At 47.0% G+C, this 16,472-nt stretch overlaps 1 protein-coding gene across 1 annotated transcript in view; it reads right to left on the bottom strand.

Moving 5' to 3' along the window:
• The window catches only part of P2RY6 (pyrimidinergic receptor P2Y6), a 63,428-nt gene extending 47,592 nt beyond the window's left edge, over positions 1-15,836 (bottom strand). Inside the window, exons 1-2 of the mRNA XM_054973120.1 lie at positions 15,737-15,836; positions 5,827-5,943 (exon numbers count right to left, since the gene is read on the bottom strand). The gene's annotated coding sequence lies outside the window, so the exon portion shown is untranslated. The remainder of the gene's footprint in view (positions 1-5,826; positions 5,944-15,736) is intronic.
• Between the last annotated feature and the right edge of the window lie 636 nt (positions 15,837-16,472).

Here is a 16,472-nt window from a genome sequence, read left to right as displayed (position 1 = left end):
TCTAACCACTACACAACACTGCCCCTCACTCAAAGCCACACTCTAGGAGGGGCTCTGTGTCACTGCTGCCCCCTGGGTACAGCCTTGCCCTAGAGGGCCAGAAAGACCAAAAAGCAGAAGAATGAGGCTGAATTTCACACACTAATTGAAGCTACACAGCGCATTAAATTAGGGTTGCCGGCCTCCAGATGTATAGGAAGAACATTTTGAATAACGTGATGGTGGCTGGAGATCTCCCGGAATGATAACGGATCTCCAGACTATAGAGATCAGTTGCCATGGAGAAAACGGCTGCTTTGGAGGGTGGACTCTCTGGCATTATACCCCAGTGAGGCCCCTCCCCTCCCCAAACCCCGCCTTTTTAGGTTCCACCCCCCAAATCTCCAGGAATTTCCCAACCTGGACCTGGCAACCCTATGTTCATTGGCCACTAACTTCCCGTAGAGAGCACTTTAAAACGAGGCTGATAGAATTCTAGGGACAAAATATTTTCCCGCTATTATTCTGCCATTCCCACCAACCTCCCTCCTTCAAAAGCTGACCCACTGCTTCTTTCCTCTTCCCTTTGAAAAAACAACCAAACAAGTGGTGACCTGTAACCCTCCACACAGCCCTCTGTCCCTCAAATATCTGCCGTCCAATTTCTGCAGAACTCAGGAGGTGTGTGTTCCAGCACGCCCGTGAATCAATTGCTTTGGCAAACCCTGGCGGGTGTTGGCAGAAGATGCCTTCTTTAATGAGAACTGCCCTTTCCCGGCTCTGTGTGATTTATCGAACAGCCCGGCTTTTGTGTTCCAAAAGCCCACCCCAGTGGCATTTCCCCCGTAAATCATCCCGGGTGCAAACAGGCGAAGCTCCTTGAAGAGGTCATACACTCAACCCACAGCAGAATTTAAATCATCCACCAAAGCTCTCACCAAAGGGAGGGGCTGTGGCTCGGTGGAAGAGCCTCTGCTTTGCATGGAGAAGTCCCCAGGTTCAATCCCTGGCCTCTCCAGTTAAAAGGACCAGGCCGTAGGTAACGTGAAAGAGCTGCTGCCATTCTTAGTAGACAAGGGTTTGATTCAGTATCAAGCAGCTTTACTGATGTTCAGCCAACTACTGATGAAGGTTAAAGGAGAAAGTGCCAAAGCAGGATTACAGCTGAACATCAAGAAGACAAAAATAATGACTACTGAGGAATTAAACAATTTTAAAGTTGACAATGAGGAAATTGAAATTGTTCAAGATTTCCTATTGTTCAACAATTTTGTTGAACAATTGTTCAAGATTTTGAACAATTGTTCAAGATTTCCAATTGTTCAAGATTTCCAATTGTTCAACAATTTCCTATTGAAATTCTTCAAGATTTCCTAAGATTTCCAATCATCAACCAAAAGGGAGACTGCAGTGAAGAAATCAGAAGAAGATTGAGACTTGGAAGAGCAGCTGTGAGGGAGCTAGAAAAGATCCTTAAAGATAAAGATGTCTCTGTAGGGACCAAGATCAAGATAATCCAAACTATGGTATTCCCCACTACTATGTATGGATGTGAAAGTTGGACAATGAAGAAAGCTGACGGGAAGAAAATGGATTCATCTGAAATGTGGTGGTGGAGAAGAGTTTTGCGGATACCATGGACGGCCAAAAAGACAGATAAGTGGGTTCTAGATCAAATCAAGCCTGAATTCTCCCTATAGAAGCTAAAATGCCAAAACTGAGGCTATTATACTTTGGTCACATCATGAGGAGACAAAGTCAATAATGCTAAGTAAAGTGGAAGGCAATAGGAAAAGAGGAAGACCTAAAACGAGATGGCTTAACTCAATAAAAGCAGCCACGTCCTCCAGTTTGCAGGATCTGAGCAAGTCTGTTAATGATAGGACGTTTTGGAGGTCTTTCATTCATAGGGTAAAAGGTGACTTGATGGCACATAACACACACACAGCTTTATTTATTTAATTATATATAGAGTCCACTTTCCTTATGAACTGGCTCAAAGCGGATCATGTCAGTAAATACAGTATAAAAGATAAAAACAGGTAGCATAACAATAAAATCTATAATGATACAATCAATAAAACACAGCAGTGCACATATTGCACAGATCCCTCAACATTAAAAGATTATTATTATTATTATTGTAGTACAACAAACAAAAATTGACATGGAAAGCAAATATAAAAGAGAGAGAGAGAGAGAGAGAAGGGAGGGAAACGGGGAGGAAGACATACCAGTTGGTACACTTTATAGAACTTCGTTAAACTCGTTACTTAGTCAATAATTCTTTCGTATTACCCTTATCTTTACTAAATATATAAATTCAACTTTAATGAGAAGATATCCCGATTACTTCTCCACATTTCAGCATAGTATTTATTGCCTACCATAAAAATTCTAATTTTCAAACTGAAAACATCAAAAGATTCTGTAGGGCGGGGTGGACAGTTGCCAGATTTATCACCGACCGGGGGGGCAACACCCCCCTATGGCAGGAGGCCAATTGGGTGGCCGGCCCACTTCAACCACCATATGCTTCGTGGAACATCTCTGTCTTACAGGACTGGCGAAAGGATAGTAGGTCCTCCCAGGCCCAAGTTTCCACAGACAGAGTTCTACTAAGTTGGTGCCAGTGCCGAAAAGGCCCTGGGTCTGTTTGAGGCGAGGCAAACCTCCTTGGGGCAAGAAACCACCAGTAGATGTTTTTCTGCCAAGTGAATTGCCCTCCGGAGAATATACGGTTCAAGCAATTTTCCCTAGGCCAGTTTGGCCAGGGATCCTGACGGTGTTTTGCCATCTCCTGGGCATGGAGCAGGGGTCACTGGGTGTGTGTGGGAGAAGGGGAGGTAGTTGTGAATTTCCTGCATTGTGCAGGGGGTTGGACTAGATGACCCCAGAGGTCCCTTCTAACCCTATGATTTTATGATTTTCTGTTCATGTGCTTAGCAGCTACAGCCGGGGATGGAGTTTTGCGGCAGTTCCAGAAAACACACAGAATACAGGACTGGCCACCGAGTCCAACTTCGTGAGAACCTGGGGTCATGCTCAGAGTGTTGGACTAGGATCTGGAAAACCCAGGTTTGAATCCCCACTCTGCCATGGAAGCTCACTGAGGGCCAAGCTACACATGACGAAAGACACTTGCCTGGCAAGTGGATTGAGTGGAGGGCAAGTGAACAGGGAGAAATACACTTGCCATTCAAGTGTCATTCGTCACTTGTAGCTTGGCCCTGAGAGACGGCGAGCCAGTTACACCTTCTCAGCCTACCCTACCTCGCAGGGTTGTTTTGAGGATAAAATGGAAGAGATCGATGTAAGCTGATTTGGGTCCCCATTGAGGGAAAGGTGGGGTATGAAGTAAAAAAGCAAATAAATAAATATTTATTTTTGAAAGCATGATTGTGAATGCAGAATGCTTCAAAGGACACAGGCCTGGCCTGCTGCATTCTTCCTCCGTGACTTCTTTGGCTTTTTCCTGCTGTTAGAGAATGGGGTTTCCAGACCCCCCGGTGGCTAGATTTAGATTGTAAATTCCCTAGTGCAGAGAACTATTGTTTGCTAAGGTCACCCTGAAAACATCACACACAGGGCTTTTTTCTGGGAAAAAAGGGGGTGGAATTCAGTGGGTTGCCAGCACAGGACCACACAATGACGTCACTTTGGGTCATCTGGAACAAGGAGGGAGTTTTTTAAAGTTTAAATTGCCCTTGGTGAAAATGGTCACATGGCTGGTGGCCCCGCCCGCTGATCTCCAGACAGAGGGGAGTTTAGATTGCCCTCCACACCGCTGGAGTGGCACGGAGGGCAATCTAAACTCCCCTCTGTCTGGAGATCAGGGGGCGGGGCCATCGGCCATGTGACCATTTTCAAGAGACGCCGAAACTCCGTTCCACCGTGTTCCAGCTGAAAAAAAGCCCTGATCACACATATAAACAGTTTCGGAAATAGTGCCTTTGCGAAATGGAATTATGGAATGTGGAAAATGCCGTAATGCAAAAAAGGGGGGAAAATCCCAAAAGATTAAACAAGTTCAAGATCTATCAGTTTTGTTGACGATCCAGATTTAGAAGGCATATATGTCAAAGGGCTACGCCATGCTGTGACTGACCATGGTTCTTATTAATCGTGTTCATACAACCAACACTGTATTTATTTTATTTAGCTTAATTATAGCTTGCCTTTCTCAGTCAAGGCAGATTGCAAAGTACACAAAGAGAGATAGTATTCATGAGATTAGGTTTCATTTTCCCGGCCATGTCGGACGCTCCTCTCCGCAGGTCCGGGAGGAAGCGGCCGAGCAGCCTGACCGGGTGGTTGACCTGCGAAGGTTAACCCCCAGGACTCCCATGTAGGGGGTCAGGGTCCGGAGCGCTGTGGGAAGAGCCCCCTGAAGTCGATCCAGGGGGTAAATAGCCCGTTTGCTCCTATGGAGGCCGGCAGACTTGCGCAGCACATCACGTGCTGCCGGGCCATGGAGAACGGCAACAAGCAGATTTAAGGTGAAAACCTGTAAGTAAGCGGATCCCTTCTGTTACTCTAAGCGTATGCGAAGGATTGGTGGGAGTTGAAGCATAAGAAGGTTCGGATATCTTCCCCTTCATTGAGTTTTGGAACTTAGTTGGCGGACTCTCTCCCCCCCCCCTAAGATGGCGACGAAAAAGCAGAGCCCTGCTATGGGCAAATCAGCTGTGTTGCAGGGGAAGGGAGAGACTCTTGAAGAGGTGGTTAAATGGTCGGTCGTTGAAGCTATGAAGCCCTTTGTTGATAGGCTAAATGAAATCGGACAAAGGGTTGGTTCAGTTGAAAATGAAGTGAAAACCACTAAAGATGTAGCGCTCGAGGCAGAGAAATCTACTTGTGAAAATGCAACACTCATGAGAGCTACAAACAAAGAAGTAAAGCTTTTGGAGAATCAATTGATAGGACTACAAGTGGATCGTGCTCAGACGGTATTGCGTTTACAGAATGTGAAGGAGGAGGAAAGTGAAAATTTAAAGGATCTGGTGTCGGAACTTTTGGCATCATTCGCAAAGGCAACTAAAGAAAAGTTAAAAAGCGATATTCTGGAAGTCCGTCGGACATCTTCAAAATATGCAACAAAGCGTCAGCTGCCTCGCGAGATTATTATTGACTTTTCATCTAAGAAGACTCGGGACACCATCTTATATAATTCGACTAACGTGGACTTGGACTTTCTTGGCAACAAGGTTAAGATATTGAAGGACGTTCCATTTCTAGCTCGGAAAAGAAGATTCAAATACAAAAGGTTTGCAGCTCTTCTGAGAAAGCGTGATATAAAATACAAATGGTTATTTCCGGAAGGCATCTGGTTTAGATATAAAGACCAAACCTACAAGATAATATCAGAAGTACAGCTGAGGGATTTTGTGCTTAATCATCAAGAGTTCGAGCAAGAAGAAGATCCAGAATCTGAAGGAGGGAGTGGGGAGGAGGGAGTGAGCGCAGCTATTGTAGCTGTTCAAAGAGAACTGAGACTGAGACGCGGGGGGGGGGGAGAAGACCTGATCCTGACTGTAGTTCGTATCTTATAAGATCTACCAATCTAATAGCATATTAGAAAGTTTAACTTTAAATAATTGTATTATGAAGGGAATTCAGTACTTGTAGTTGTAGTTTGTGTTCTTATGTTGTTTTTTCCCTCCCCCCTTGTTTCTTTTTTCCTTTTTCTGTTTGTAGTTTGTAGTTTTGTAGTTTTGATGTTAGTAATTAAAATAAAAAAATAATTAAAAAAAAGAGAGAGAGATAGTATTCATGTAGGATAGGACATTGGATGGAGTATTCCGATTTCACGGAGGGGGGAGGGGGGACGGCAGTAGCAGGTCTTACCGCAATAGTTTCTGTGCATTCTCTGTGGAGGAGCAGAAAAATCTCTAGAACTTGGGGTGGAGTCCGGTGCAGCAATCCCCCACTCCCCTCCTCAGACTCATAATCTCCACATTGGACCTGTGAACAGGAACAAGGAAAGCTTCGATGAATTTCACTCCGGTCTGCAAATTGCCCACGGGCTTCCGACACGAACAGGGAAACACATCTTTCTGTTTGCTCTCTTCTCAAATTGAGCACAGGAGAAGGAGGGAGCAGAGACACATTTGAACAGCTTGCTTGGTAGTGGGCCCAGCAGTAGCCCCAGGAATGTAATTCCAAAGGAGAAAGATTAAACAAAAGCCTCCATGAGCCCAGCATATGTGCCAGTGGACGGAGGTGTCTGTTGCATCTCTGCATGTTTTACTGGACTATATGTACTTTCTTCCTCCACAATAATTCCAGTGGTGTATCCGTGTTAGTCTATTCTAGCAAAATAAAACAGAAGACCAGAGGCACCTTAAAGACTAGCAAAATTTATTCTGGCATGAACTTTCATGAGTCAGCACTCACTTCTTCAGATGCATCAGCAGAAGTGACATATGACTCACGAAAATAAATTTTGTGGGGCTTTAAGATGCCATGGGACGTCTATGTTATTTTGCTTTTTTCCAGTCAGCCTCTGCTGCAGGTTCTTAATTCATCACTTCCTCTAGTTTGGGAGGGACTGAAGCATTCAATCACTTCCCTACACCCTTGGAAGAGCTGCATGTTGTCTCTCTGAATGAGTCACTGCAGTGGTCTTACTCCTTTCCAATCAAAAGGCATACCTAGGTGAGTGAATCATGCAGAAACTGAGAGTGGCTAGGCTCCTCTGCAGGCAGATTTTAACAACAATAATAACATTCGATTTATATACTGCCCTTCAGGACAACTTAATGCTCTGAGAGAGCTGTGACTAACCCAAGGTCACCCAGCTGGTTTCAAGCGGAGGAGTGGAGAATCAAACCTGGCTTTCCAAATTAGAGTCCTGCCGTTCTCAACCACAACACCAAACTGGCTTTACTATCGACAATCTATATCTTTCTGAGAGAGAAAAGCGAATTGTTGTTCCAGTTCAATTCAGTGTCTTAGGTATTCCCAAGGTGTTTGGGGAACACCGGCTTAGGATCCCTGCATGTCATCACCTGTAGCAATTAATCACAAGACGATCTCACTTTGCAATTAAAGACTGGCTGCTTAATTGCTGGTTTTATCAATTAAAAGTTTTCGGCCTGACCCAGTACAGCAATGCCTCATTAAATTTAAGTGCAGCCGAGGAAGGCAGTTTAGTAGAGAGGAAGCCAGCACACCAGAATCTCTGCCCCCCACCACCACACACACCAAGGTTGTGAGCACTAATGATTAATCAACACCCCGTTATACCCGCTCCGTTCGTCAAAGGTTGACTTTCATGCCTTGGTAATTTCATGCCTCCCGGTGCTACCAGGTTTAAAGAGGCTTTTTTATGACCCATTATTTTCACCCCCTAAAGAATGTTAATTACTCTCATCTAGCCACATTTCCAGCATTCTTCCCAGCAAACTGAATGAAACAAGTGTGCTATGGGATTTTTGCAGCAGGGTGCTCACTCGTCAAACTTCTTATCCCTGGAAAATCTTATTTCCTAGCAGAATGCCAGTTGTTATTACGGTTGGGTATGAAGGGACGGCTCGCCTACTGCAAGAATACCAGGGTGTGTCCAGTGTGTCTCGGTGCGTTTGCATACAGGACTCTCTCAAAGGATCTTTGCCAGAACATGCGGGGTGGGGGTTATTGCTTTCACTACACAACAATCTCTATAAGATTTGGCTGTGTGTGTGTGTGTTATGTGCTGTCTCCGGCCCATGGTGACCCCGTGAATGAAAGACCTCCAAAACGTCCTATCATTTACAGACTTGCTCAGATGTTGCAAACTGGAGGACGCAGCTTCTTTTATTGAGTCAAGCCATCTCGTGTTAGGTCTTCGTCTTTTCCTACAGCCTTCCACTTTTCCTAGCATTATTGACTTTTCCAGAGAATCTTGTCTTCTCATGATGTGACCAAAGTTCGATAGCCTCAGTTTTTGTCATTTTAGGTTCCAGGGAGAATTCAGGCTTGATGTGATCTAGCACCCCCTTATTTGTCTTTTTGGCTGTCCATGGTGTCCGCAAAACTCTCCTCCAGAACCACATTTCAAATCAAGCACAGGGTTTGCATTGAAGAAAATGAATTGGACTGGAAAGTTGTTATTTTATCTCAGTGCCTCCCTCAGTAAATCTGCGTACTCAAAAATGATGGCCGTGGACCCTTTGCTCTCCCCTTCCCTAGTGATTTCGGCCTTTCACATTATTTCATTGTGATGCTTTGATTTACATATTTGATGCAAGAGCCAAAATCCTTCCACTGGAAAACAATTCTAATCAATGGCTTGTTCAGGCCAAAGCTACTTTGTTGGAGGTCTCCCTTTTGAAAACAGGCCCTGCCTGGTGTTTTTGAAGAGGGAGGAAAGCATGCACTGTACAGCCAAACTGAAGATCTTCTCAATGCTGTACAGACCACCTGACTGTATTGGAATCACCCTTCCTGTAATTTAAAACTGCGTGCTTTCAATAGTAACCCTAGTGATGAACAATCGGTGTCGTTAATGTTCCCCCTTGCCTCGATTTGACCAAATCATTTCTGAAAAAATGCTCTCCCAAACGGATCCAGAGGAATTAGCCGTGTTAGTCTGCAGTTGCAAAATAGTAGAGTCCAGTTGCACCTTTAACCAACTTTATTGTAGCACAAGCGTCCGAGAACCACAGCTCCCTTCGTCAGATGCAATCTGACGAAGAGAGATTGCATCTGACGAAGAGAGCTGTGGTTCTCGAAAGCTTATGCTACAATAAAGTTGGTTAGTCTTAAAGGTGCTATTGGACTCTTTACTATCTCCCAAACTGGGTTCCCTCCTCTCTTGGTTAAGCATAGGTTGTCCTCTCTTGACTTCAGCCATCTGGCTGCCCTACTGGAAACCCTGTCCCATTCAACAGAATTCTTCTTGAATTGCAGGATCCCATTTGTAAGGGCTGCTTTCCACATCACATCCCTAGAACAGGCAGTGTTGTGCAATGGTTAGAGTGTCAGACTAGATGTACGCAGCATCTCCACTCTAAATGACCTTAGGCGAATCACTGTCTTTCTCCTCGGAAACCACTTTACAAGCTTGTTGTATGGGAATGGGTGCATGCAAATCAATGGGATACAAATCAAATAGAGAGATGTGCACTTAAGAAGTTTTAAGCATGAATGGGACAAAAGATACAGCATCACCGAGGACACAGCAATCGGCAGTTGGCTGTGGTGTAGCTAATCTGGGTTCGCCTCTGCATTGTGTGTGAATGCCTCTCATGAATAACAACAACAACAACTACATTTTATTTATATACCGCCCTTCAGGACAGCACAGGCACACTGCAGATGGTATATTTATTTATATATTAATGTTATTTATAGTCCAGCTTTCTGAACGAAACCTCTTAGATAAGGGCTCCCCAATATGGCTCCCGGGAGGACATTTCCTGGCAACTGATGAAAGCTTTTAGAAAGTGGGTGGGGCCAGATAGGGCTCTTGCCCGGCAGGGCTTTTGATTGGCCACTGGAGATCTGATTGGCAGTACAAATTCAAATTACATTGTTTCGGTGCACACAATGTTGGTTTTATTCTCTCTCACATTCCTCTTTCCCGGCGTACTTTCTGAAAAATTACACTTGAGCTTCCTCTATATGTGGCTCCGCCTCTCATGGCGGCCATTTTGTGGTTGGCTCCACCTCCTGCAGCAGCCGCACCTGACAAAGAGAGCTCTGACTCTTCAAAGCTCACACCCTGGAAATCTAGTTGGTCTTAAAGGTGCTACTGGACCCGAATCTTGCTCAGCTGTTACCCTGTGTCTGAATTCCAGACTGAAAAAGGTTGGGGACTCTGGCCTTAAATAATAAGGCAGGAGACCAAGTCCTAAGAAAAAAGATTGAAGGAGCTCAGTATGCTTAGCCTGGAGAGGAGACGACTGAGAGGTGATATGATAACCATCAAGTACTTGAAGGGCTGCCATATAGAGAATGGCACAGAGTTGTTTTCTGTTGCCCCAGAAGGTCGGACCAGAACCAATGATTTGAAATTAAATCAAAATGTTTTTTCAGCTAAACATTAGGAAGAACTTCCTAACAGGAGCGGTCCCTCAATGGAACAGGCTTCCTCGGGAGGTGGTTGGCTCTTCTTCTTTGGAGAGTTTTAAGCAGAGGCTAGATGGCCATCTGACAGCAATGCTGATGCTGTGAACCTGGGCAGATCATGAGAGGGAGGGCAGAAAGGGTTACGTCAGTGCTTAGTTCTCATGACCCACTCTAACATGCCCAGGGTAAGGCCGATCACCACCTTGGGGTCAGAAAGCAATTTTCCCAAGGACAGTTCGGCTGGGGATCCTGGAGGTGTTTTGCCATCTTCTGGGCATGGAGTAAGGGTCACTGGGTGTGTGGGGGGAGGAAGGTATTTGTGAATTTCCTGCATTGTGCAGGGGGTTGGACTAGATGACCTTAGAGACACCTTCTAATCCTATGATTCTATGATTCTAATATACCACCCTGCCACATTGGTACTGAAACATCTCTTTAAAGAAGACAGAGCCCAAGAACATCTCTCCGGGGCCGCTGTAGAATATAAAAGCAGCCCTATTGAATTTGATCAAAAGTCCAAGTAGTCCAATCATGTTTCTCACAGAACCAGCCAGGTTTTTCCCAGAAGTCCACATGCAACAGACCCCCTGCTGTTTGCATTCACTCCCACCCCTCACCCCGACCCACAACGGTATTTGGACGCCTACTCCTGAATCCACGATGAATGTGTTCCATTGAAAGCAACCACCAATTAGTGTTTTCGGCATCAAAGCCGTTTGTCTGTCCATTTCTAAGGCCTTTTGTTATAGCTGGCCCTCCTGACCTCCAAGTAGCAATGCAATCCTTAATATTTCTAAAGGATTTTGAAAAGAAAAAACACATCCGCGTGCCAAGCAATTAGAATTAAGACACACTTGAGTAAATAAATTCACTCATTGCTTGACAGCGCTCGGGAATCCGAGCCCAGAAGACGATCTGTAAATATTTCCATTCTGTTGGAGGATCCCATTGATTCATTTGTAGCCATTCAACCATCAGGGAACAGTTTATTGCACTTAATTTATACTCTGCGTTTCTCCCCAGTGGCTTACATCATTCTCCCCTTCTCCATGTTACCTTCCCAACAACCCTGCGAGGTAGGTTACGCTGACAGTGTATGACTGGCCCAAGGTCAGCAAGCAAACTTCCACAGTAGAGTGGGGATTCGAACCTGGGGCTCCTGGATCCTAATCCAACACTCTTAACCACAACTGGCATATAAGGTGCAGTGACCAGAACTGTCAGATTGTGACCTGGAAGAACTGAGTTCGAATCCCTAAGAACCGAGTTCGAATCCCTGTTCAATCATAAAGCTCACTGGGTGACCTAGGGCCGGTCACTCTCTCAGCTTTACCTACCTGACAGCTTTGGTATAAAGATTAAAACGGAGAAAGGAGAACCCTGTATGCCTTAGAAGAAGGGCAAGATAAAAAATAGCTAGTTAAACTATCAGCTAAAAATAGTTACTCGTCGGCTAGGCTTCGACTGTGAGGCGCAAGAACTCTCGGGTGGGAATCAGGGCGGGGATACATCAATGAGATGACGTAAATTACTGCAAAAGCCATTTCAACATACCCCGACCCTTCTAGGAAATATCCATTCCAGACAGACTCCTTTAAAGACACAAATCCAGTTTCAGGACATAATCCCATGATTTAAGGGGGGGAAAGAATCGTATGGATTTACATGATGCGGTGCTATAAATTAACATTGATTTAACATCCGCATCAGGCACGACGCATTGCTCGAAAGAGACGCAAACCCTGCTAAGACGCAGAAGACACAAAGCAGCGGGGGGGGGGGGGCGGTGAAGAAGGGGGAGTGATGGCGGAGAAGCCAAAAGGGGTCTGGGGTACAGGAAAGGATGGAAAGTGTGCTCAGCAAGTAGAAGTGGGAGAGAGAATGTTTCAGGCCTGGGCCAAGAGGAGGGCAGGGAGCTGTTCCAGTTGGCAGCAGAGGGTAGGACCCAAAGCAACGGGCTTCAATTACATGCACAAAGGTACCAGCTGGATATTAGGAAAAGCTTTTTCACGGTCAGAGTAGTTCAAAGGTGGACTCAGCTGCCTAGGGAGGTGGTGAGCTCCCCTTCGATGACAGTTTTCAAGAAGAGGCTGGGTGAATATTTGTCAGGGATGCTTTAGGCTGATCCTGCATTGGGCAGGGGGTTGGACTAGATGGTCTGTATGGCCCCTTCCAACCCTGTGATTCTGTGATTCTGTATGGGGGACAGCCTACAGAGGGGAGCTGAAGCAGGAAACGAAGGGAGAGCAGTTATAAACTGACTCGCACATGACAGGCACAAGCGCTGAGCTTGGGGGCAGAACTTTGCAATCAGAAGGTCGCGGGTTCAATCTCTGGCATCTCTAGTGTAAGAGGAACTCAAGGCCTGGAGAATTCCTTCCAACCAAAGTAGACAGTATTGGGCTAGCTGGATTAATGGCCTGAGGCAGGAGAGGATGGACAGTGGGCAGTACGTTAGCAGAATCAGAATGCCCGACACCCAATATTCAAAGGCTGCCTGACTGGACAACTGCCAAGGGCTAAGAGAGGCAGCATGGAGCTGTGGCTAGAGGGATGGATTAGGAGATGGGCGACCCAGGTTTAACTCCTTGCTCTGCTATGGAGGCTCGCTGGGTGACCTTGGGCCAGTCACACACTCACAGCCAGACCTACCTTACAGGGTAGTTGTGAAGATAAAATGGAGGAGAGGAGACAGACAGACAGACAGACAGACAGACAGACAGACAGACAGACAGACAGACAGACAGACAGACAGACAGACAGATAGATAGATAGATAGATAGATAGATAGATAGATAGATAGATAGATAGATAGATAGATAGATAGATAGATAGATAGATAGATAGATAGATCACAGAGGCCTCAGTAACTGGACCACTCTGCCTAGGTTGTTATTGAACTGACAGCTCAGGTAGGTACACAGCTGAAATAGCTCAGCTCCACCTGTACTGAGCTAGTTTTGTTTTCACCTGGTATTTAAGGCACCTGGAGGTCAATTAGGAAAATGGTGAAACCGACCCTTGCCTACGTCATGGCCATGATCCATACCTTCTCTCCCTGCAGCTTCTTACGTGTCTAAGGATCCCAAAAAAGATTCTCAGCAACATGCACGCTTTAACCCTAACCCAGGGGCCACTGCCATGTATTGCGGCACTGAATTCCCTGGTTAGTTACACGTTATGTGAAGAAGTATTTTTGTTTGTTCTAAAGCTACTGCCCCATCCTCCAGTTTGCAGGATCTGAGCAAGTCTGTTAATGATAGGATGTTTTGGAAGTCTTTCATTCATAGGGTCACCATAGGTCGGAGGCGACTTGACGGCACATAGCCCATAACACACTGCCAGTCAACATCAGTGAGCAACTTCAAGATCTCAAAGGGGGGGGGGAATTCTATCTACTTTCTCCAGGCATAACTTGTCAATTTCTGTCCCAATTTCTGTCTGAACTGAAAAAACCCATGTGTGTCCTGTTTTCCTTACACACAAAACTAACTATGCATGTGTATAGACCTTCACCTTCTCTATTAAGCCGCATTGTGAGCAAAAACAGGCATACTGGAAACTTGCTTACAAAGTTGAAAAAAATGGCAAGAGGGGACCACAGAGGAGTCCCAGATGAGATACTAGTCAGTTCCGTACCAGAAAATAAGAAACAATAATCAATACTGTTTTAGTGTGTTTAAGAGAACTGAACTCCCCACCTCCTGCCCAAAGTCATTAATGATGTTATAACTATTGGTAGTGGAAATTGCCATCAAATCATAGTTGACTTATGGCAATCTTTGACAGAGTTTTCAAGGCAAGAGACTATCAGAGGTGGTTTGCCATTGCCTGCCTCTGCAACCCTATATGTCTGTCTGCCTGCCTGCCTGCCTATTCTCTGCCTTTGACGGTGAGAACCAAGGTGGATTACACAGTGCAAGTGACATACTCTTCCTACATGAGACACCTCAGCACATGTTCGTCAAGTGTAAGGAGACACAATGTTAGCCGGGAAGCGTAGTTTAAAAAGACAAGAGTTGACTGAGATCACTCCTCAGAGGGTTTGTTAATTTCATCTTCACCTCCCCAAAGGCTCTGTCAATTTCACCTCTCCAATCTAAAACCGTATGGGATTGTAACCAGAGGGCAGCCAGGAATGGAAACGGGCTGCAGCTGCCTTCCAGAGCTGGGCTTGGACCTGGAGAGGTTCTAATGGGCTGAAGTTTCCCTTCTGGCATTTCACAGCCCCTTCACACAGCTCCAGTGTATAGCACAGCCTTTGCCCTGCCGCCAGCTCTGTCTTTTTAAACTACCCTTCCCAGCTAACACTGCAACTCCCCACACGTGTTCTTCACTTGTCAGATGTCTCGTGTAGAGAATATAATCAACAGCTAGGCATTCACATAAGAGCAAACAACACAGTTTCATGTGTTCTTGTGAGAAGTCTCTGGCTTTTGCAGGCTGTTAGTTCGCGGCACAGGTGTTTTCTAAAGCAGGAACAAACAGGAATCTTGCGGCGCCTTAAAGACTAACAAAGTTTCATCCTAGCAGAAGCTTCCGAGGACTCCAGCCAAGTGATTTTAGTCCTCGAAAGCCGGAACGAAACTTTACTGTGCTTTAAGACGCAGCAAAGACTCGGGTTTTAATTCTGCCTCGAGAGACTTAACGGGACTCCACCTCCGGATGTCAGTCCAGCGGCACCTTAAAGCCAAAGAGGATTTTTCGAAGTATGAGCTTTTGAGAGATGAAGCTCCCTTAGCCAGATACCTGGTATCTAAAGAAGGGTATCTGATAACTGAAGAAGGGAGCTCTGGCTCTCGAAAGCTCATACCTTGGAAATCTAGCTGGTCTTTAAAGTGCAATTGGATTCAATCTTGCTCTTTGCAGACCAGCTCAGCGATTCACCTGAAACTGTTCCCCTGTGAGCTTTTTAAATGCTTGGCAATGGAGCACCCAGTCATGTTTGATGACGGCAGCTCTGATTCTTGCACTCTGAAAAACTTGTGGGTCTCTAAGGTGCCACCGGACGCAACCCCTGCTGTTCTACTGCAGACCAACACGGACACCCACCTCGCCACCCACTAGAAACTACCTTAAAATCTTGTTGGTCTCTAAGGTGCCCCTTAGAACCTGCTGCTATACTGCAGACCAACAGGGGGGCCAGTTTCAAGCAAACGGTCCCCCTTTGGAGTTTTTAATGCCCAGCCTCAAGCTTAGCAATGGAGTGCCTTTAGTCTCTTGCGGGCGTAAAAGGGATGGGGGTTTTCTTTCCTAGGAAATCCCAGTCTTGCTGCCATGCACCACGCCGTTCGGCCACCGAGGCCAGCTCAAACCGTCTCTCCTGACCGGCAGGAGCTCCTCAACAGCGCCCTTTCCGAGCCCTTGGGAGCAGAGAGGCTAAGGTTGCCAACCTCCAGCCGGTGGCTGGAGAGCTCCCGGGATTCCAACTGATCTCCAGGCCTCAGAGATCAGTTCCCTTGTAGAAAACGCCGGATTTGGAAAGCGGCTGAGGTCCCTCGCCCCCCCCCCTCTAAAACCTCCAGGGATTTCCCAACCAGGAGCTGGCAACCCTAGCAGGGGCTCTGCAAAGCCACGCGCGCTCGCGGGGAAAGCGCAAAGCACCTCCGCGGTCACTTCGCGCCCATCCCGCACTCGAGCTCCGGAGCGCTCCCCTTCCCTCCCCGGCCTCCGGCGCCCCCTGCCCCGCCAGCGCCTGCCTTACCTCTGGCCGTCTCCCGGGGCCGCCCCATGGAACGCCAAGCGCTGCCGGAGGCGCTCCGCGACGCAGCCCAGCCCAGCCCAGCCCGGCCGCCGCGTGGGAATCGCCGCTCCGCTCTGGCTCCGGCGGGGAGGCGCAGCGGCCAGGACTGCAGGCACGCCCCCGCCTCCGGAGCCCAGCCGAGCCAAGCCCGGCCCAGCCCGGCCCGCCTCCCTCGACACCTGCCTGGAGAAGCGCGCCGGGCGGGGACGCTGCGAGGCAGCCTCGGGCTGGCTTTTGGCCCCGGGAGGTTCCGGCTTTCTAAGAACGTCGCCGGATCGGACCCTGGATCGTCCAGGCCAGCATCCAGGTTCAATCCGCGGCCAGTTGCTGCTGCTTTTCTGCCTCTGGTGCACCTCTCAAAGGGGATAAATCCGCTCTTAAACAGGGCAACGCTAGCTGGAGATGTAGTAGGAACTGGGGTCCAGTGTAGGGTTGCCAGCTCCAAGTTGGGAAATTCCTGGAGATCTGGGGGGTGAAACCTGGAGAAACCTGGAGAAAGTGGGGTTTGGGGAGGGAAAGGACCTTGGCATGCATAATTCCATAGAGTCCACCCTCCCAAAGTAGCCATTTTCTCCAGGGGAACTGATCTCTGTGGCCTGGAGACCAGTTGCAATTCCGGGAGATCTCCAGCCACTACCTGGAGGCTGGCAACCCTAGTCCAGTGGCACTTTAAAGACCAGCGAGATTTTCAGGATCG

Source organism: Eublepharis macularius, chromosome 3 (assembly GCF_028583425.1).
Source record: "Eublepharis macularius isolate TG4126 chromosome 3, MPM_Emac_v1.0, whole genome shotgun sequence".
NCBI classification, from domain to species: domain Eukaryota; kingdom Metazoa; phylum Chordata; class Lepidosauria; order Squamata; family Eublepharidae; genus Eublepharis; species Eublepharis macularius.
Note: the sequence above shows the minus strand (reverse complement) of the source record. Positions and strands in the feature narration are given on the sequence as shown.